Source organism: Myxine glutinosa, chromosome 1 (assembly GCF_964187855.1).
Source record: "Myxine glutinosa chromosome 1, kmMyxGlut1.1, whole genome shotgun sequence".
Taxonomy (NCBI): Eukaryota; Metazoa; Chordata; class Myxini; order Myxiniformes; family Myxinidae; genus Myxine; species Myxine glutinosa.
In genome coordinates this window covers 281,630,107-281,652,594 of record NC_136261.1, presented here as the reverse complement: position 1 = coordinate 281,652,594, position 22,488 = coordinate 281,630,107, and the positions used below count along the sequence as shown (strand labels likewise).

Here is a 22,488-nt window from a genome sequence, read left to right as displayed (position 1 = left end):
CCTCTCCCTCTCCCTCTCCATCTCCACCCTCACCCTCACCCTCTCCATCTCCATCTCCACCCTCACCCTCACCCTCTCCCTCTCCCTCTCCCTCTCCATCTCCCTCTCCATCTCCCTCTCCCTCTCCCTCTCCCTCTCCATCTCCATCTCCCTCTCCCTCTCCATCTCCCTCTCCCTCTCCATCTCCATCTCCCTCTCCATCTCCCTCTCCATCTCCATCTCCCTCTCCCTCTCCCTCTCCATCTCCATCTCCATCTCCCTCTCCCTCTCCATCTCCCTCTCCCTCTCCATCTCCATCTCCCTCTCCCTCTCCATCTCCATCTCCATCTCCATCTCCACCCTCACCCTCACCCTCTCCCTCTCCCTCTCCCTCTCCATCTCCCTCTCCCTCTCCATCTCCCTCTCCCTCTCCCTCTCCATCTCCCTCTCCCTCTCCATCTCCATCTCCATCTCCCTCTCCATCTCCCTCTCCCTCTCCATCTCCCTCTCCATCTCCCTCTCCCTCTCCATCTCCATCTCCATCTCCATCTCCCTCTCCCTCTCCATCTCCCTCTCCCTCTCCACCCTCACCCTCTCCCTCTCCCTCCTGTCTGAATTTTTTTTAAACCAAAACAAAAAGATTATAATTTGTCAAGCAGTCAAAAGTCTGTTCTCTGTCCTTTTGAATGCTTAACATCAAGCAAGGAAGCAGCATTACCATTAAAAAAAAAAATGTCTGATATGACTCAGCCAAGGTTTGAACCACTGACCTCCCAGACTCAGAGTGAAAGCACAAATCATTACACCGCTGAGTTTGGTCTTTGTCATATATCAACGTTTGAAAACTCAAACATAAAAACAAAGCTGTACTTCATGTACTTCAGCCCAAAGACAAAAGTATGTGCAGTCATGCAAAGCATGTCCAACCAATGCACATGCACCTTGGCCCAAAAGGCGAAAGCATTGTCTGCAATAAACACAAGACCAAAATGAAGAGTCGATTAGTCGTACAATAAACATTTTCTTTTTCTAGAAGGGGATTCTCCTCCAGAGTTGTGCTGGCAAGCCATCTTTTGTAAGATTATACCCAAATGTCCATCTTTTATTTATTGTGGAGCCATGAACCCATGTGCTACACCAACACCTATTTCAAGGGTCTTGACCAAAAGACATTGCCAGAAATGCACCTCCCTAGTTTAGACATCCATTATATAGTGTTAAAGGTTTCTGAAATATCTGGGGGAAAATGTGTTTATGGTAAAATGCAACTTCTGGCTGAGTTGCAGTTTGTAGGAAGTACAGATTCTGCTGAACAAATGAAGCTTGGATCTATCAAAGAAGGACTTGAGGATGCCGAGCGTGCACCTGACTTTGGAGACCAGCTTGGATCAATGGTCTACCCTGGAGTGGTTATGACTTGATGGTGAAGAACGGGAACTCCAGAGTTTGTACCTCTTCCAGTTGTTGATTATAGAAACATGTAGATGGGTTTATGAGACTATCCTTCAGCAGCAACAGGGTAGGAATATGGGATTTTCCTGGATCTATTTGTCAGCCCAACATCTGATCCTTTCCGCACTGTCATCGAGGAAGCATCTGCTGCTGTCTTCTTGTTGGGATCTGTGGTACGTAGAATACACCATGAAATGGAATCGCCTGCAAAGAGAGTTATTTATCTGTACATCTAAACATTTTATTTACTTTACCTTTATATTGCAATTAAATGTTACTTTTGACATTCTGTAAACTATCAAGTTTCTTTTAAGCTTTCACCTCTTGACGAATGTATAAATTTACTTGTCTTCAAACCCTTCTTGCAATCAACTAAGACTAACTTATTATCTCCATCTTTTTGTAACTTACACTTTTCAAGTATCAAGATTGATCAATACTTCTTTGTTGTACCTTCCTCCACCAATCTTTAATCACAACCACCAATTTTCTCCCCAGTTCAAGTTTTTATATGTGAACAAGTGATCATCATCTCAGCATGAATAAGAGTGGAATGTACACAGGTCACGGCTGCAATAATGAAGGGGAGTTTGGTTCGTGTGCACATTTTACATCCGACTTAGAAAAGGCCAGAAACTAGCTCGAAGCTCGATTTATTTATTTATTTATTCTTCATGTGCGCCATGTCGAATTCATAGATGGGGAGTGGGGATAAATTTATGTACTTGCAAAATTTGTGATACATTAATTTGTGTGCTTGAAAAATTTGTGATAAATTTGTGTGCTTGTATTTCATTGAAACCCTTGCTTAATATATTTGATGGGCCGAGGTTATGTTTTCAATCCGGTTTCTGTAAGCAGGATATCTTAAAAAGTTATGGATGGATTTTCTTACTAAACTTGGTGGGCAGGTTGGGTGTGTGACAGGGGCAAATTGATTGGATTTTGGTGAAGAGCTGGATCCTCCTACTCGGATTTTAAGAAGTGATTCTTTACAATTGAAAGATGGGGCCAAAAACTATATATAGCACGATCTCAATATATTGTAGATGGGATATGACAAAAGTTGGAGGATGAGTGGGGTAAGTGACAAGAACAAGCTGATTAGATTTTGGTTCAGGTCCGGGTATAGATCCGGCCTATCAGTGGGATACAAAATGTAAACCGTTCAGCCTGGTGGACGTATGTGCTCTATCGAGTGCGTGCTAGTTACTATTTCTCACACATTTACAGAATATGCACGTGATGTGCAATTAGACATTAATGAATGTCTGTTGTTTGGTTTTTTTTTGTTTTTTTTGTCATTTTCTTTTTTTGAAAAGTAAAAAAGAAAAAAAAAAAAAAAAAGACAATTCCTAACCTATGCCTACTACAATGCAACACTCTAACAATGCAATGTTAAATTGTGGAGAAGGTTTCATTGTGTACTTTGTGTTGGGATGGGGGTTTGGGGGGAGAGTGGGCTCGGAGAAGTAAAGGGTGGTTGTGTGTAAATAGTCGGCATGTGAAGAACAGGGGGAATTCCAAACACAACGAATAGATGCTTGTGCCTTTGGTTCTAGATGATTAGATATTAAAACATAATACTTATATGATCAGGGAGATTACATAATTGTTTTCGGTATTGCACCAAACTTTCATCTTATACGTTGCAAAAGCTTTTCCATGGAAAGAAATTCAAGGGAAAGAAGGGTGGTTAGCTGCAGGGTTCTCTCCAGATGGTAAGACCTGATAGAACAGTTCCAAATTGTTATTGAATCACTACTTTCCTTGCAATTACCATTAGCACCCAGTCTTCTTCGGCACACTGTTGGGAAAGTGACAACAAATTCAATTAATCTGATCTTTCTCTTTGTTTGGCGTGAGTGATGCGGGCTGGCAATTCCTTGTGCCGAGGGTAAAAGCGAGATTTATTCGTGTTATTTGTCCTCGTCATGATTTTTTTTTTTTGCTGTTTGTTTTGTTCTTCCCTCAGCAAATGGCAGATAAGCTGGCAAACGAAAGCTTGAATCAACTTCAGTGCCGCAATAACAGTATGTTGATCTAAAATGTGAGCATTGAATACTCAAGGTTGTCCCAAGATCAAGCAACTATCTCTGTTTTTTTTCTTCTTTGTTTGGTATTGTAATGAAAATGCTGGTTTGCTCCAGCTTTGAATGTTTTGATGATGTGCAGCAAAAAACAAAAGGCATTGGTGTGAGTATATTCAAGTATCAGGTAAAGTGGTGACAGAATATTGTGGATAGTCGACTTGCATCTCAGGGGCATGTGGGTTGGGCTCAAATCCAGGCACAACCAAGCTGGGTAACTAATAGCTTTAAGGAATATATATAATATATTGTCCAGTGGCTGGCTCTCAGTTAACACCGAGAGTACGCCACGGATGGCTAATCGAACTTAATGAGGCATTTCCAATTAATGGCGGACGATAAACGAGCAGGGGGGTTTTTGAGGGAGAATGCCGCTTACCTTCACGGCCCCGATGATGTCTTCTCCCTGTGGAAATTAACTCAACCCGAGACGGATGTAAAATGTACAAAAATAAATTTATTACGGAACCCGAGAACAATGAAACGCACCGGTAATAACTAAACCCCTCTAATGGAGCGCTCCCACACTTCTCTTCAAATACAAGACAATGGAATAGTTAATAAAAGCAAACGTTGTGTGGTGCGTCTTATCTGTCTGGATGTGGTCCATCAGGAATCGTCCAGGCTCTGCTGTTCGCGCTCCGTCAGGCCTCACTGAGCGCCTCGCTCGTGCTGGTCTCGCCCGCTCAGCGGCAAGCCTTGTTCGCACGTGAACGCCAGGGAGGAGAATCGACGGCGCTCCAACGTTTCCCCAACGTCCGTCGTAACGCAGGCAAATTCGCGGATGGCAAAGGAAAAAGGTCCAAACGGAGAGAAAGGCAAGGGCAGAAGGGAGGTCTGGGCAGGAAAGAAGCCAAAGTGAGAAGAAGGAAAAATGTCCCAGTGAGGGGTTTTGCTGCCCGTCCCGTGACGTCAGCTCTCTCCCCCTCCCAATCAGTCCATTGCTTCCTTGTGACCTTTCGCGCTTTCACACGTCACCAGCGCTTTTCCTCCAATCAGTGCATAGCTTGTTGTGGCTCTTTCGCACCTTTCTCACTGATATTCCAAGCGTCCCGCGCCTTTGGTGTTACGTCATCGTGTGACACGTCATTGTCGGTGGCTAATCAGTGTGGCACGTCCTTCATCTTCCCGACCCTCCACTGAGCGACCTGCCTCCAACTCGCCCCTCCCCCCTGTCAATCACGAGTTCTCCTGGGCGTGGCTCTTGGCCTGCCTGTGCGATGTTTGCCTGCTATGGCACCATAGTGCATGGTTGCCTCCTGTTTGTTCTTTCGTCAGTCATTGTGAGAGGGGAATTAATTAATGTGGTGCGCTATTGGGGCTAACTAATGTATGAGAGTGCGTTGCCATACGGGACACCAGTATGATTACAGGTTTCACACACGCGGGAATTAGTCTAATCCCTGCAACTATTTAACACACGATCATCCTTGTATGATCACAGATATACACTTAATCCGACAAACCGCCTCAACAAACTTATTACAGGTGAGGATTCCCTATCACGACAGCCGGAGCATGATAACTATTCAGATCTACCTAAATCTATATATGCCACTACCCCAAAATTCATAACAATATATATATATATATATATATATGTATATATATATTGTAACGGATTTGGGAATTGTGTGTGTAATTTGAGGTAAAACTTGTTGTAAATATCACCCGCTGAAAATGTAGTGAATCTGTGTAAATACCCCCATAATTGTAAAGGTCAAAGGGTCGTCCCCATTAGTTAATTCATATACATACACGTAGCCAATCACATATCCTTCTAAATAGTTAGCTCCTTATTCTATGTAGTTCAAGGCTCTGTTCCCATTAGTTGACACTCCATTGCACCGAATCAAGTAAGGATAGCTCCCCTTCAATGACATTTTCCAGCCGAACTCTCCCTCTCTGGGTAACGAAGCTTAACAAACGTGGGGTGCGCGGCCCCTCAACTGGCCTGGCTTGGGAAGCGGCGTTCGCCGCTATGATGAAGATGTGCTCCGTGCTCTGTTTGGACAGGAAGGGCGGGGTCGCCGGGAAGAGGCACGCCCAGGGCGCGCCACGAGGGGCGGGGTGTTCAGCCCCATGCCCAAGTAAGGACACAAGGCAGTGGCTCGCCACGAGGGGCGCGCCGTTCGACTCTCTGCCCAAATAAGGTAGCAAGACCATGCCATTGCCTTATAAGGGCACGAAACAGAGCACGGAGGAGGGCGGTACCGAAACTGACGAGGGCGTGTCAGCCCCGCGCTTGAGAGAAAAGGAGAGATATGTGCGACGATCGCGCAAGCAGGAGATTGAGGGAGAGAGACGCATCAGACGATTTTGAGAGAAGGAGAGGACCAAAAGAGCCCGAGGCGTGCAGTGACAACTAGCCCCTGCCGCGTGCAATGAGATATGTGTGCCGACGTCACCCTGCTCGCTCCCAGCCTGAAAAGGACCGGCTTGCTGTGCGCCCTGCCAAGCCTTCCAGCTTTGTGGTTCGACCTTCTTCTCCCTCCAGTCAAACCAACCTGCAATTCCCCATTCGTGTGAGTCTGTTTGTGTTGTCCTGTCGGGGTATAAGTTAAGCCTGTTTAATATAAGCTAATATTGCACTGTGTCTCCTTGCTCCTTTCTGTTCAGTTATTTTCTTATCCTTTCCATTCTCCTTGGTTATTTTTGGTCTTGTTAATAGTTCGCAATAAATCATATTTGTTCTTCCTACTTCTTCTTCTTCCCTTCTTCACATTCGGTCGCTTTAGTGATTTCCAGATTGAGGGTACGTGGCGCGATTCGGCCGACGCACATAAATCGGGTCTAGTCTTTGGTAACCGGCTCACGCCGCAGTTCGCTTCGCTCGGCGTTATCCATCCATTACGCTGCGGCCGTGAGCGGGGGAGTATTTCCTCGCGTACTGGGAAGCGCTGGTATTTAGGTCATAGGACGGTTGGGCCTAATACCCTACCCAGCGCCGACCGGGCGTGGCGTCATACCCCCGGGACCACGTCGGTCAGTCATAAACGAGGGCATTAATCCCCCCTCGGTAAGGGGAGAGAGGCCGACGTTGGCGTCCGTAACAATTGGTAGTCAGGAGTTGGGATCTGGAACCTGGGACTAAATTTATTTAGCCCAAATTTTGGACACCAATTGTACTATTGGCCGTAACAATTGGTGTCAGGAGTGTCGGATTCGGACCTGAAGCGCGAATAGCGCGCTCAAATTTCGAGCGGCCAAAATTTAATTTTATTTAACATCCTAAATTTAAAAGTCGCGCCATGGATGATCAAGGTGGCCGGATGCCGGTGGGGGAATTAGAGGGTGTAGAGCCGACCCAGGACCTCGGGGAAATGTATATGGGGGAAATGGAGGAGGAGAGAAATGAGGATGTGGCTGCAGAGGTTTCAGGTGTGCAAAATGGCGCCCTCGCGCACGTGGTTGCGGAGGCACAAAATGGTAGCGCTGCGGCAGCCGAGTCCGCAGCGCTGGTGGTGAAATTGGACCTCGTCGCTGCGCAGATGATGGGGTATATGGCAAAAATGGCTGAAAAATCTAGCAGGGAAATGGAACAAATGATGGAAAGGAATAGTGAGCAATTGAGGAGCCAAATGAGGGACGAAGCAAGGGGTACCAGTGAGCAATTAAGAGACGGGTTAAACAATATGGGAAATAAATTGGAGGGACTCGGAAGCAAATTGGAGGGACTCAGAAGTAAATTTAAGGGATTCGGAAGCAGATTAGGGGACAAACTGGGGGGAATAATTGGCCAAGCCAAATAAATTAATGAGGGGTTGGCGAGGGGGCAAGCCGCATATGAGGTGAGGGAAGCCGAGAGGGAGGTTGACCGCAGGTTGAGCGGGAGGAGCACATGGGTGCACGAGGAGGTAACGCGACTCGAGGAGCGCTGGTTGGGCGAAGTGGAGAAAAGCACAGGTAACTGGACCGGGGTAGAAATCGCGACCCGGGGTATGGGGCAGCCGGCGACCGCTGAGGTAGAGGGAATTTTAATAAAGCCAGCGGTCGTCAAAGAAAAAGAAGTAGTGGGAATTGAAATTGTAGAGACTTGGGGACTTAGAAGAGCAACAAATGGAGGAAGGAATGGAAATTGCTCAAAGTCCATGCTCACATCACGATGCTGTGCTCATTAATCCTTATAAAGATTTGCAGGTGTTGGTGCAGGGAGGAAGAAGAACCCCGAAGGTGAGACGGGCTGTATGTGGTGCCGGGAGATTTTGTAAGAGGATGTCTGCCGCGAAGAGAATTATCGCGCGATTGGGGTCAATATGGCACCCGGGCGTTGGTGAAGGGTCCCGTGTGAGTAAAAATGGCGCGCGTGTGAGGAAAAAGTGTGCATCGGGGAATGAGTGTGTTACAAAGCGCGAGTGTGAAACCGAGTGCGAGTGGGAATGTTCGTCGGGGTGTACGGGGTGTGACACAGGGAGTGAGAGCGAAACGGAGTGTACGTGCGAGGGTGAGAGTGACCCGGAGAGTGAGTTGGTGGTGGAGCGGGTGCGAGGATGCATGCTTGGGATGAGTGTGCGAGGAAGCACACCTTAGTTGGTTGTGGCGCGTGTGCGGGAGGGCACATCGGAGCGCGTTAGTGGGTGGATGCAAGAGTGCACACCCATGGTGAGTGTTACGGAGGACGTAACGGCGGAGAGGTGTGGAACGAAGTGTGCGAACGACGAGTGTGTGCAAGAAGGTGCGCGGGAGGTGTGGTGTGTAACAGGGAGTGCATTGGTGGAATGGACGGAGTGTGTGGAATGTACGGGCGGCGTTGGAACACCGGGCTTGGTGAGTGTGGAAAGGGTCGCGTATGCGTGTGAGCATGCGAGTAAGGCATCGACGTTGAACGGGGTAGCGTTTAGGGTAACGGGTAGCCGACGCGGGCGCTCGGTGCACGGCGCGCTTTGTTGGATGCGAAGCTTCGCGCGGATCAATGCTGCGTCGCCCCGCTTCGGAGCGTCGCGCATGATTCGGGCCGGGTCCCGCACTGAATGGTCGGAGCTGCGTCAGAGCGGCGATCGGCGCGATTCCGGGGGAGGGGAGCCGGGTCGGACCTTCGCCCCCTGGCGGGGACGGGGTTCCGACCGGGCGAGCCTCGGTTGTCAGGCCAGAGACCGCAAGGTTCCGCGCCGCGATGATGCGTGGAATCTCGGCCCGAGCATGCCTCCTCCCCAGAATCGTGAATGCCGGACGGATCCAACTGCAGGCAACAAACCACCCGCGTTCATTGCTCGGCTTTGCGAAGCCGAGCTTTGAGGATATAACGATGCACCGAGGCTCAAGTATAGCGGACTGTGATAATGATAGTGTTTTTGATCCGAAATTTAGAATAGTGAATAGGATTGGCAGAAGTGATTAGCAAAATTGATGATTGGCGAAGGATTGGTAGAAGGATTGGCTGTAATTGGAAAATTTTTGATTGGCTGAAATTGGATGAGCCAAATTGATAGTGGGAGATACCCGATGTGAGGGGATGGCAACTCTGCCATCCCTCACGAAGGGGGCAAAGGAGCAATAGTTTTATGGGGTTTGGCAGTGAAAACTAGCCCGGGAGGGTTAGGATAAAGTGTGTAGGGACCTAGAGATTGACCATAGGTAACGGTAAGGTTAAGTAGCGCCTTTGGACAGGTAGTGGGGACATAGAGAGGGTAGTTGGATTATAATGACGAGGGAGCGCATTAATGTAAGGGGCGACGGGGAAGCACGAGTTTTAGCAGGGCACCAGGAAGAGCAGATGATGCCGTGTGTTTGAGAATCGGAAGTGTATTGTGGAAAGTGAGTGAGGAACAATTGTGATTGCACAGGTGTGCAACTGAACAGGTGTATGGAGCAGTGTATGAGTGAGTAATGGTGATGTGTGTTGTGTTGACTGAATGGTCCTGGAGGAAGGAGGGTGCAGGAAGCACCAGGTGTGATGGCACAGGTGTGCAAATTATATGGAGAATGGTTGTATGGAGTATATGGAGTGTGGAATGGATGGTTGTGGAGTGAGTATGGTGGAAACGGTGGAGTGGAGTGGATGGTGCGAAGGTGTGTATGGGGAGGATGGACCCCATCACTAATACCCTGGGAGGGTAGTGTAAGAGTTAGGTAGAGGGAGTAGGTAAATTGTGGTTGGATATTGGCATCTGTGGTGCGTGTGGAAGAATGGTGCTTGGATGGGTGCATTAGTGTCGTGGAAATGGCTGGGCGTGTAGCCTGTTAGTGTGTGTAGTTGGTTGAGCACTCCGCCACTGTTAGGATGTCGGCCAGGTGAGGCCGCAGGTGGGCTCTGGGAGCCGGTAGAGTTGGTGTGGATGGGGCCCGAGGATCCGGAGGACGGACCCGGGTAGCCCAGTGCCAGAGAGGGCACCGAGTGGGGTAAGCGCCAAGGAGGGCCTTCCCCAGTTAGATAGGTTAGGTTAAGGAGCAGGTAAGCTCGGAGGCAACTGCAGTGGTGGAGGTGTGCAGGTGGGTAGACCTGCTGGGAGAGCTACACGACTCAGCCCGGAAATTGTGCAAAGGCACAGGGAGTTGAATCGGGGGAGTGAGACCCCAAATTGATGAAGCACCACAGTTTGGTCAATGGGAATTTGGTTCTTAAAACCGCATAGAGTAAGATGGCCAATGGTTTTGCAGGGAAAGACCCCGGGTAGTGTAAAGTGTGTTAATGTCATTTAGAAGATAGTTAGGATTGAAATCTCCCTGCACCATCTGCATCCACTCACCTGAGGTGACGTAACTCCACACCATGCCATGTTTTGTTATTTTATTGTGCAAATGTTTTGATTGTGAGACGCATCATGATGTGGGTGAGACATTGTGCTTTGTTGTTCCATCTCTCCCTCCTTATGAGGATTGATGATGAATTTGAATGATGGCAAATTTTGGTTAGATGGATTGTGGGGACGAATTTGGTATAGGGGAGATATGGGGAAGACGTGACAGTAGTGACAAATTTGTAAATGTGTAGATTGGTTTTGTATACATATGGGGTAAGGGCAAGGGTAGAGTAGGTAACAGGGGGGGTGACGTACGGTAGGGACGAGCTTTCTCACTTCGCTCTCCGTACGCACCTCGTCTTGCATTGCCTTGTATTGATGTGTACCCTTGTGACCTTACCCCTCACTCACCTGTCTTCTGTCTCCCTCTCTGCCAACCGAGGACTGTGCTCTCTGGGCACCGAGGGGAGCGTGCGGGAGTCCGCCATGGTGTGCCAGAACTCCCGCAACCAGCATGCATTGCATTGATGCACCACTTATGGACCGCCGTCTTGCGGCCAAGCACCACTTTATGGACCCCACGTTTTGGGGCCTGGCACCTCTGCTGGAGCCGGCCACGATGGCCCAAGGTCTTGCTTGCGGACCTCAGCAAGGGGGCACCTATGCCAAACAGGTGGACCACCCTTAGTTGGCTCCTGTGGCCCTAAATAAAAATGGACACGTTCTGTGCTGTTGATTATGTCCAAATAGGCCGCATGAAGCAAGAAAACATCAGGAAGAACATCGGCCCAGCAGAGAAGAGGAAGACCACCACCAGTTGTTGTTTTTTGTGGGTGCTTCTTATGAACTGATGACTGTTGCACCGAATGGTGCTTTTGGTGCTTTTGGTGATTGGTGCTTTGGTGTATTGGTGCTGGTGCGGCGATGCAATGCGTGCTGTCTCCTACCTCCCAACAGGAATTTCTTTTTGTCTCCCCAAAAGAAAAAATCACAGGTCCTGGGTTGCGTTTTGTAAATAGTCAAATAATGTCAATGTAAATAATGCTACCCCACCGTAAATGTTTAGTTTTGAAAATAATTCCGCAATTCGGTTAGCTGTGGGTGTAAAACTGTTAGATAGGGTGCAATGCAGCAGAGGGACATACTTATTTGTGTTTTAAAACTGTCGCACTCAGGGTCAGGTTAATTGTAGAGGGTTACTACACCTGCGTGTCACATTAAAAGTAAAATGTTCGGGCCGGGACGTCCCGTAAGGAAGGAGGGTGCAGTGTAACGGATTTGGGAATTGTGTGTGTAATTTGAGGTAAAACTTGTTGTAAATATCACCCTCTGAAAATGTAGTGAATCTGTGTAAATACCCCCATAATTGTAAAGGTCAAAGGGTCGTCCCCATTAGTTAATTCATATACATACACGTAGCCAATCATATATCCTTCTAAATAGTTAGCTCCTTATTCTATGTAGTTCAAAGCTCTGTTCCCATTAGTTGACACTCCATTGCACCGAATCAAGTAAGGATAGCTCCCCTTCAATGACATTTTCCAGCCGAACTCTCCCTCTCTGGGTAACGAAGCTTAACAAGCATGGGGTGCGCGGCCCCTCAACTGGCCTGGCTTGGGAAGCGGCGTTCGCCGCTATGATGAAGATGTGCTCCGGGCTCTGTTTGGACAGGAAGGGCGGGGTCGCCGGGAAGAGGCACGCCCAGGGCGCGCCACGAGGGGCGGGGTGTTCAGCCCCATGCCCAAGTAAGGACACAAGGCCGTGGCCCGCCACGAGGGGCGCGCCGTTCGACTCTCTGCCCAAATAAGGTAGCAAGACCATGCCATTGCCTTATAAGGGCACGAAACAGAGCACGGAGGAGGGCGGTACCGAAACTGACGAGGGCGTGTCAGCCCCACGCTTGAGAGAAAAGGAGAGATACGTGCGACGATCGCGCAAGCAGGAGATTGAGGGAGAGAGACGCGTCAGACGATTTTGAGAGAAGGAGAGGACCAAAAGAGCCCGAGGCGTGCAGCGACAACCAGCCCCTGCCGCGTGCAACGAGATACGTGTGCCGACGTCGCCCTGCTCGCTCCCAGCCTGAAAAGGACCGGCTTGCTGTGCGCCCTGCCAAGCCTTCCAGCTTTGTGGTTCGACCTTCTGCTCCCTCCAGCCAAACCAACCTGCAATTCCCCATTCGTGTGAGTCTGTTTGTGTTGTCCTGTCGGGGTATAAGTTAAGCCTGTTTAATATAAGCTAATATTGCACTGTGTCTCCTTGCTCCTTTCTGTTCAGTTATTTTCTTATCCTTTCCATTCTCCTTGGTTATTTTTGGTCTTGTTAATAGTTCGCAATAAATCATATTTGTTCTTCCTACTTCTTCTTCTTCCCTTCTTCACATTCGGTCGCTTTAGTGATTTCCAGATTGAGGGTACGTGGCGCGATTCGGCCGACGCACATAAATCGGGTCTAGTCTTTGGTAACCGGCTCACGCCGCAGTTCGCTTCGCTCGGCGTTATCCATCCATTACGCTGCGGCCGTGAGCGGGGGAGTATTTCCTCGTGTACCGGGAAGCGCTGGTGTTTAGGTCATAGGACGGTTGGGCCTAATACCCTACCCAGCGCCGACCGGGCTTGACGTCATACCCCCGGGAACACGTCGGTCAGTCATAAACGAGGGGATTAATCCCCCCTCGGTAAGGGGAGAGAGGCCGACGTTGGCGTCCGTAACAATATATATATATATATATATATATATATATATATATATATATATATATATATATATATATATATATATATATACATATATATATATATATATATATATATATATATATATATATATATATATATATATATATATATATATGTATATTTTTTATGTTGAAGGCTCCTGTCACGGAATATAAAGTCCTCATCGAGGCCAGGCCTTAAATAAAAGAGCTGCATTGATAGAAAAGTGAAGAAAGAGAGAATCGTCTCAGAATTTTTGAGGAGGTAAAATGTTAATATATTTATATATATATATATACAGAATTGGCATTTAATATGGAATATTTTTTTGTGGGTGTGAACTTACTTTTCAAGATGTCTTAGAACCAAAAGTTCATTGGAATTATGTTGAAATTATTCGAGATTTTGTTAATGTGACCTTTAAAAGAAACAAAAACCACATTTGACATTTCGAAACAAATAAATTGATCCTTGAAAGTGATGTAAACTGATATCAAACTCAATTCATGGACAGTACTGTGTTAAACTTCTGTACGTATTCCAGAAGTATCTCTTTATTTTGCACATTAGCCAAATTTGTTTTTTAACAAAAACAAAAGTTAAATTACGACTGGGATTACGGACAGTAAAATTACAGTTCAGTACTTCGTGTAACCCCCACAAGCATTCAGGAGAGCACGTACACGTTGAGACAATGAGGCATGCTGTTCACGAGATTTGCCAATGTTTGGACAGGAATCGCTTGCCATGCAGTGACAATAGCCTGCTGCAATTCGTGCACAGAGGTCGGCTGCTGGTCCAAGTGGTCGATTTGACGCATTAATTCTGCCCACAAGTTCTCCATCGGATTCATATCCGGGGACATGGCAGGCCACTCCATATGCTCTACACCACGGTCAGCAAGAAAGTGTTGGATCATGCGAGCACGATGAGGCCGTGCATTGTCATCTTGGAAGACAAAGTTTCCTCGAAAGGCTGCACGAGCAAATGGAAGCAATGTTTCTTCCAGAATGGGCCTGTGCTTGAACTGGTTCAGATTTCCATTCAGAACAACCAGGTCAGTTTTGCCCCCTGCATGAAAAGCAGCCCAAACGGTCACCCCACCACCTCCAGCTTGGACTCTTGGCACTAGACAATCTTTGTTGTAGGCTTCATGCACTTGTCTGCGCACTCGAACGTGGCCATCTTGACGATAGACCAGAAATCTAGACTCGTCACTGAAGATCACGTGATTCCAGTGTCCTGGCTGCCATTGATGGTGCTCTCTGGCCCACTGCAATCGGCGCTGGCGGTATTGTCTGGTCAGGCGTGGCTTTCTCAGGGGACGCCTGGCACGATAGCCTGCTTGAACCAGTCGTTGGTTAACTAGCCTTCTGGATACAGGCACATTTGTCAGTTGCTGCCACTCAGCCCTAAGCCGATTAGCTGACTTGGTACGGCCATTGCGGACTAACCGGTGCAGCTGGCGAACATCCCTCCTTGTGGTTCTGCGGGGACGTCCTGGCCTCGGTATTGGAGTAGGGACACCCCTCTGAGCATTTCGTTTCAGGATCTTTGACACCTGACCTTGAGTGATGCCATACTGCCGAGCAATAGCACGCTGTTTCATGCCGTAATTTCGTAAAGCCACCACTCCATGACAAACAGCCTTGTCGAGTTGACGGACCATCTCCAGAGGAAGTGGCAATAACTTTTGGAGACGTGCAGCAGTTGTTTTCCACTAATACAGAACGCAACAACCCTTGTTTACCCGACTGTGAAGCCAATCATCAAATGCACCTGACCGTACATTTTGCCACGCCACCTGTGATATAATCCTGTTGTTGACTTCTTGCAGCGACAGACAATCAGTGACATGGTTCTTTTAACAAATAAATCACCAAAGTGTAAAAGAAACTCACAAGATTGATATACTGAGTTAAGAAAGTAAACCTAAGTCAAGGAAAAAAATAATTCCATATTAAATGCCAAGTCTGTATATGTATATATGTATAAAAATGTATATATATGTATATATATATATATGTATATATATATGTATATATATATGTAAATATATGTAAAGATGTATATATATGTAAAGAGTATGGTAAGTCAAATATGTAATATATATATGTAAATATAATTCACACACACACACACACACACACACACACACACACACACACACACACACACACACACACCAATATAATTAATCTACGCCAATACAACGTGAGGTGGTGAAATGTAAATGTGGATCTCGCGTTGTCTCGTTGGATTATTTACCACAGACATTGCTTGATAATTTTGTGATGTGGGCAGATCGACACGTCTCAGTCCTTTTGAGACAAAGTATGTCCCCGCTGTGAAGGAAAAGCAAAATGTTGACATCAAAAGTTTTTTCATATGTATTTGTTATAGACAAGCTAAAAAGGAAAGATACTGATAGGTATGAGGCCAAAGGTGGACATAACCAAGGAGAGAGAGAGAGAGAGAGAGAGAGAGAGAGAGAGAGAGAGAGAGAGAGAGAGAAGAGAAAGAGAGAGAGAGAGAGAGAGACAGACAGAGACAGAGACAGAGACAGACAGACAGTGACTGACTGACTGACTTTGACTTTTGACGTCCTTTTATTCCAAAAATTATAAAGTGCATGGATGTCAGTGTATAAAATCAACAAAGCCAAAAACAAGAGAAAACGATGAAGCGAGGAAACAATACAGATATATGCGTTGATTAGATCAACTTTTGCCGAAAACAAATGCAATCTTCTGCAGCAATACTATGAATTGTGGAAATTATGAACAATCAAAAGAAAAATAATACCAACTCGTTTTGGCGGACTTCACAGACACTTTTCAAACACCATTTTTCCACAAATCCATCAATTTCGCCCATGCTCTTGGAAAACTCAAACTCATGTTTTAGCCTTGCAGCACACAGTGCGTTGAAAAACGTCATGACCTTGCATTGATGAATGGGCTTACCATTCCGCTACTCCTTTCTGGACAGGTAAGTAGCAAGCTTTGCTGTAGCTACAAAAAAGCACAACAGTTCATATTCCTTGTTGTGTTGCCGTCTCTTTTTGAGCCCAAAAATAAAGGATCGAAAAGTAAATCTGAAATTCATTTTGAACGACACAAAGTCTAACCATTCAAATAAAGGAAAAAGTCTTTCACAACCAATAAAAAAATGAAAAACATCCTCGTTTACAGAACAAAAGGGGCAACATGCAGATATTGGGGCAAAATTCCATACATATGTATTACATGGGATGATCCAGTGGGCAAGGCGCCACTGAAGATCACCTGTTCTTTTGTTGATCAGCTTACTATACATTGATTCCCATACAGGTTCATTGGGGGGCCCGGCAGGGAGTAGCCTCTTCCATCGTGCTACTCCATTTAGCGGAGGAATACCAAGAACTTGAGATAACCACCACCTATACAGGCTCTTGCTGCTCTCAGCATGCAATACACTTGTCCCTGTGCTAACAGGTGGAAGTTCCTTGGGAAAGCAGTCAAAAATCAGTTTCGGAAACGGGGACTCGTTGGGGTGTCCAAAAGTATTCCGAGTCCAAAGTTTCTGTAGCTGATGACGTTTTTGAACAACTTTCCTTATAATCGTTCCAATTGTCCTCTTGGACCGAATCGCCGTCAAGGTTGAAATTTCCTCCACATTCCTCCACCCGACACCAGAGTTTGGCCGAAGGTGCCATACTTTGTTTATGCCTGCCTCAATAAAGCGTTGGCACAAATGACGACTCTTGAGAACATCAGGGAAGAGAGGATTGAAGAACAGGGGTTCAACCTCGAACATCCCTGGGGAGTAAGTGTCCGCTTTACGGCTCACGGAAAGTCTTTCCCAGGCACTGAAAAGGCTCTGGTAAAATGTGGGGAGCGTTGATGTATTCACGTACTTGAGGTGAGTCAGGAATACTTCGAGACCATAGCCGAGTCTACCCGCCTGCTGTAAAATGTGGCAAGCCAAGGCATGGTTTGGCAGGTTTTCACCAAATAGGAGGCGTTGAATGGAGCACAGGCGAAAAGCCATGAGACGGGATCTCACGTGAACAAGGCTCTGACCACCTTCAGATGAAGTAAGGCATATTACACTTGGCCGCAGCCAATGATGGCCTCCCCAAAAAAAGTCCACAAGTTTGGCCTGTATCCTGTCCAGCAGCACTTCTGGTGGTTGCAGGCAAATAAAGCGATGCCACAACGTTGTAGCAACCAAGTTGTTTGCCACTAAGACTCGGCCCTTAAATGAGAGGTGCGGTAGGGCTCTTTTCCACAGGTTCAGCCTCCTGTCTATTTCTCCAGTCACACCTTCCCAATTCCTTTTCTCAAATTGTGTAGAGCCCAGGGACACACCAAGGTAGTCAACACCATCTGTTTTCCACTCCAAGTTTTCTGGAAGAGCAGGCAGATGTGTTGAGACAGGTAGGCAGCTATTAAGGTATGGCACCCAAAGAGCTTTGCTTTTCGTCCAATTAACCTTCAGAGATGAAGCCATGAAAAAGGTTCTTAAGGACTTTACAAGAGCAACAATGTCTTGGTGGTTTTTTATAATGACGCAAACATCATCTGCATAGGCCGATATAGTCATTGGTGGGCTTCCAGGAAAACAGGTCAGGCCAGAGATATTCTTTCTCAGTGTGCAAAGAAATGGCTCCATTGCTAACGCAAAAAGCAAACCTGAGACTGGGCAACCCTGCCGTACCCCCCTCTGAACCTTTATGGGGGGAACCAGTTCATTGTTCACCTTAATTACACTGGAGATGTCAGTGTATAATAGAGTTATAAAGGCCCTGAAAATTACCCCAAACCCACATGCTTCAAGAACATGGCACAAGAAAACATGGTCAATGCTGTCAAAGGCTTTTTCAAAGTCTAGAAAACATATTCCAAAATCATTTTGGTCATGGCGAGCATACATTAAATCCCGCACGAAAAAAATGTTGTCGTAAATCGAACGACTGGGGATGCAGAATGTCTGATCAGGTAAAACCAGATCACCAATGACTTTTTTTAACCGATTTGCCATTGCTTTCGAAAACAATTTATAGTCAGTACACATTATTGAAACCGGTCTCCAATTCTCCATCCGCCGGAGGTCTCCTGACTTTGGGAGAAGACTCACCACTGCTCTCCTTAGGCTTCGTGGCATTACACCTTTTCGCAAGGATTCTTGGATTACAATCAATAGTTCTGGGCCCAAAATGTCCCAAAATTCCATGTAAAACTCAGCTGGCAGGCCATCAATTCCCGGAGCCTTTCCAGATTCCATTCCAACCAGGGCACGCTGTAATTCATCAAGGCTTAAAGGCACATCCAGCTCCAGGCGTTGAGTCTCAGTTAGGGTTGGGAGATGGGAGGTAAAACATTTTATTTTATCCTCATATATATCTTTTTTAGCAAATAGTTCAGAATAATACTTTCTAATAGTGATTTTTACCCCATCAGAACTTGTAATTTCATTCCCACTGGGGTCCTTAACTGATAAAATAAGCTGGGGAGGCTTCGTTTCAGCTTCTAAGTGAAAGAAGGCTTTGCTAGGATTATCTGACACTTTAATGCTTTTTACTCTCAGTCTAACTAGTAGTCCTGCAGCCTTCTCCTGTAATAGTTCCTGGAGTTGGGGCCTTTTTTCAAGGAGCAATTTATAATTTGTCTCATTTTCCTGCTCTGCCATTTTGTTTTGCAGTTTTAGAATTTCGGTTTCCAACCGTGCCAATGTGATTTGATTTTCATGAGTGATGTGGGAATTAAACTGTTGACAAAACAGTCGTATATGAGTTTTCATATTATCCCACCAAAGGTTAGTGGAAGCAAAGAGGGGCTTTTTTCCAACTATTGCTATCCATAGGATGCGAAAGGCTTCCTTAAACAGGGTATCATCCAAAAGGCTTGTATTGAATTTCCAATAGGCGCTCCTCCGTTTGAATTGTGGGAAAGATAGGCCTATCGTGACCATGTGGTGGTCAGAGAAGATGGAAGGGGTAATAGTTGAGGAGGTTGCAATATTCCTTAATCGTGGGGTGATGTACCAGCGGTCAAGCCTCGCTAAGGATACTTGGCCATTGGAGCATCGACACCATGTAAACTGCCGGTCATTTGGGTGCATCAATCGCCATACATCCAAAAAAGCCCCACCTGAAAGGAACTGGGAGAGGTCACCATGGGACTCGGGATGTGGTTCCGGTGAATTTCTGTCTATTTTGGGCTCTAGCGTACAATTGAAATCTCCCCCCATGCATATGCACTGATTTGGGTCAAACAAATTTAAATGGTTTATCACTTCAGTAAAGAAGGCTTTACGGTCAGTACTCTCGCTTGGTGCATATACATTAAAAATAATAAGCTTCAGGCTATTGATCACCAATTCTAGGGAGGAAAAACGTCCCCGAATCACCTCCTGAAAGAGGCAAGATTCAGGTACAAGTCCTGGTTTTAGCAAAAACCCCACTCCAGCAGATACAGATGACATATTACTGAAGAAACATTTACCTTTGAACATGCTGCTCCAGTCATGTTCAACCTTCTCAATAATATGAGTTTCTTGCAGTAATATTACATCGACTTGTTTCCTTTTGAATAAACTATTCACTTGGATCTGGCGGACGTGACTGGCCCCACCACCATTTATATTGAGTGTTGCAAGATTAAGCGTCTTCATCACTCATTAGTAAATTTTGTCTGACACTGTGAGTACTCACTCTTTGCCTTTGTTATGATTTTCTTTAGTCGATGAAACTGCGATTTTGTTAGGTTTAGTTCCTCAGATTTTTTTATGACTAGTTTTGCAGCCTGAATAAAGGGAGCCAAATCAGGGAAATGATCCCCAATGATGACATTTTGCTGTCTATACGTTTCATTGAGGAATGAGAGAACAATATGGGGAGGGGTTGGGGGTTGATCTGGCATTAATTGTGATAATGCTGTTACCTCCACCTCCTCTTCCGATTCTGATAAATCAGAAAGTGGTCCAATGGGGTCTGGGTCAATCCCGTTTTCTTCTCCTGCTATGCAACCTAGCCTTCCCTTGTCTGGGGGGTCCACGCAGTGCTGTGTTTGGGAAACATCAGCACATTGATTACTGATTTCCTCAATTGGCGTGAAATCATTATTCCCACATTCCTGTGGATTTATGTTTCCGCCCTTTTCTGCTATATTGGCAGATTTATTATGGATGTCAGCCTGTTCGGCGACATTCGCTTGGATCAATGATGCACCATTCACGGTATCGTGGCCTGAATTATTTACATCATTAACGTCGTCTGTGTGAGTAATGGAAGCGCGTTGTTTTAGCGGCTGAACCCTGATGCTCTTTTCTGGGTTTTCCTCTTTATTTATTTGGTCCGCGCTTTGCAGAGAGATTCCAGGTGCATCCTGAAGAGTTTTTTCACTAATAGCCTGCAAATCGAGCACAACCTTTTTACCTGCTCCAGATGAGTCACTATCATGCGGAGCCCTTCATTTACTCGTCCCCACTTTACTATCAGTGTCCATTTCAACATTTTGCTGAAGAGGAATAAATACGTTCACGCTTGGAACACTGGATTCACCCTCATTAGGAATTTTAGGCGGTGGCAATGCGATAACCTCCCCCCCACTGGGAATCTCAATTAGTGGAGCAACGTTAACCTCCCTCCCACTGGGAGTATTCATTAGTGGAGCAGCGTTTACCTCCCTCCCACTGGGCGTATTCATTAGCAGAGCAGCCTCCTCCTTACAAACTATGGCAGTGTGACCTGTCTTGCCACACCTGACACACGAGGCTTTGGGACAAGAACGTTTTAAATGTCCATACGCTCCACACTGAAAGCATGTTAAGGTGGTGGACGATGCGTATAGCTGGAAATTTGCCTCTTCAAAATTAATTTTGAAAGTGATGTTGAGGCCTGTGTCGTCCCCACGGTCTGGAAGGACCATATACACCTGTCTGCGGAAGCTCATTACGTGCTTAACACGTTCATTCCGACACCCAAGAGGGATTGTTGAAATCCTCGATACCATTTTACCGTACCGTGATAGCACGGTCATTAACTTGTCATTTGGGATAAATGGAGGTACGTTAGAAATAACCACTCTCGTCGCGGGGGTTAATAGCGGCGATGCCATCATAAAGTGACCGCTTTCCGTGGTTATTCCCGCACTTACCACGTCATGGACGAGTTCCTCGTCCGAAACGAACACCACCACTTTCTGGTTCATACGCGAAGCTGCACGTATATTTTCATCCCCAACAATGCTGCCCACAGCGAGGATGATGTCCTCGACAGGGACTCCATCCGGAGGCACGCACACAAACGCGTGCTTCCTGGTTAAGCCTTCAAAGTCATCGCGACGAGAGCGTGCATTCGCCATTCCGGCGAAAATACCCCCCCCCCTCCCCCTGCTTGTCCGAGCCGGACAAGAGGGTATCAAACCTAAATAAACGAACTAAAGTAAATAATAAACGTGCATTATAAGCACAGAAATGGCTTACAACGCGCCGTCAACGCCAGTAGGCCGCACCCAAAATGGGCCCGCTCTCAATCCTCTCTCTCTCGAAGGCAAAGGTGTAGAACAGATGAGAACAAATGCCAAAGCACACAGGATGGAAAAGGAGAGGGAGGGGGGTGGGGGGCAGGGGAGGGCAGGAGAGGGGGGAAAACTCACGACGAACTCACCAAAACACAGAGCAGTTGCTCACAGCCGCCATGACGCTACACCCAACGCACCGACGGCCGATAGGTGGCGACAGAGAGAGAGAGAGAGAGAGAGAGAGAGAGAGAGAGAGAGAGAGAGAGAGAGAGAGAGAGAGAGAAAGAGAAAGAGAAAGAGAAAGAGAAAGAGAAAGAGAAAGAGAAAGAGAAAGAGAAAGAGAAAGAGAAAGAGAAAGAGAAAGAGAAAGAGAAAGAGAAAGAGAAAGAGAAAGAGAAAGAGAAAGAGAAAGAGAAAGAGAAAGAGAGAGAAAGAGAAAGAGAATGAGAATAAAATGCAAATGAGAAGCTTGAATGAGGTAGGATTCAATAATGTGGGAATAAAGATTGTGGGTAAGGATGAGGGATGATATTGTGGTTTCGCTGCTCGTTTGAAGCCCGGGATGGAAGATTGCGATTCAACCGTCTCCTGCAGTTCCACAAACCGGAGAAAAGAGTGGAGCTGGGAGGTCAGCCTTGATTTTCAGTATTTGACTTGTAATGGTTACTGTGAGAATGTTTGTGTCTTGGAGGAGCTGTGGGGTGGGAGTTGGGGTCAGACAGCTGAGAGAGCAGAGAAAGCTAGACTGAAGGAGAGATGGTTAAGAAAAAAGAAAAGAAAACCTCACGACCCACCAATCTGTGTTTTTGTGAGCAATAAGCTTTCTCCTCCAGTCTCATCATAGGAAATACCAATGATGTTGAGAACTTTAGGTTCCATGGAATCCAGGAAAGACACTTTGTCTTCAAAGACACTTTTTGATGCTGCGTTGCCATCCTATAGTGGAGATCGGCAATCCATTCAGCTATGGACAAAGTCCTTGGAGGCTGCGAGTAGTTGTCATTTTTCAAGGAACAACAGAGAAAGCCCAGTCTGCAGGTCGCTTTGTAAGCCAGGTTTGCAATTA

At 46.5% G+C, this 22,488-nt stretch overlaps 1 protein-coding gene across 2 annotated transcripts in view; it reads left to right on the top strand.

The window, feature by feature from the left end:
• The window catches only part of LOC137438257 (regulator of G-protein signaling 7), a 392,979-nt gene that overhangs the window by 131,103 nt on the left and 239,388 nt on the right, over window positions 1–22,488 (top strand). The gene's annotated exons all lie outside the window — the stretch shown is intronic.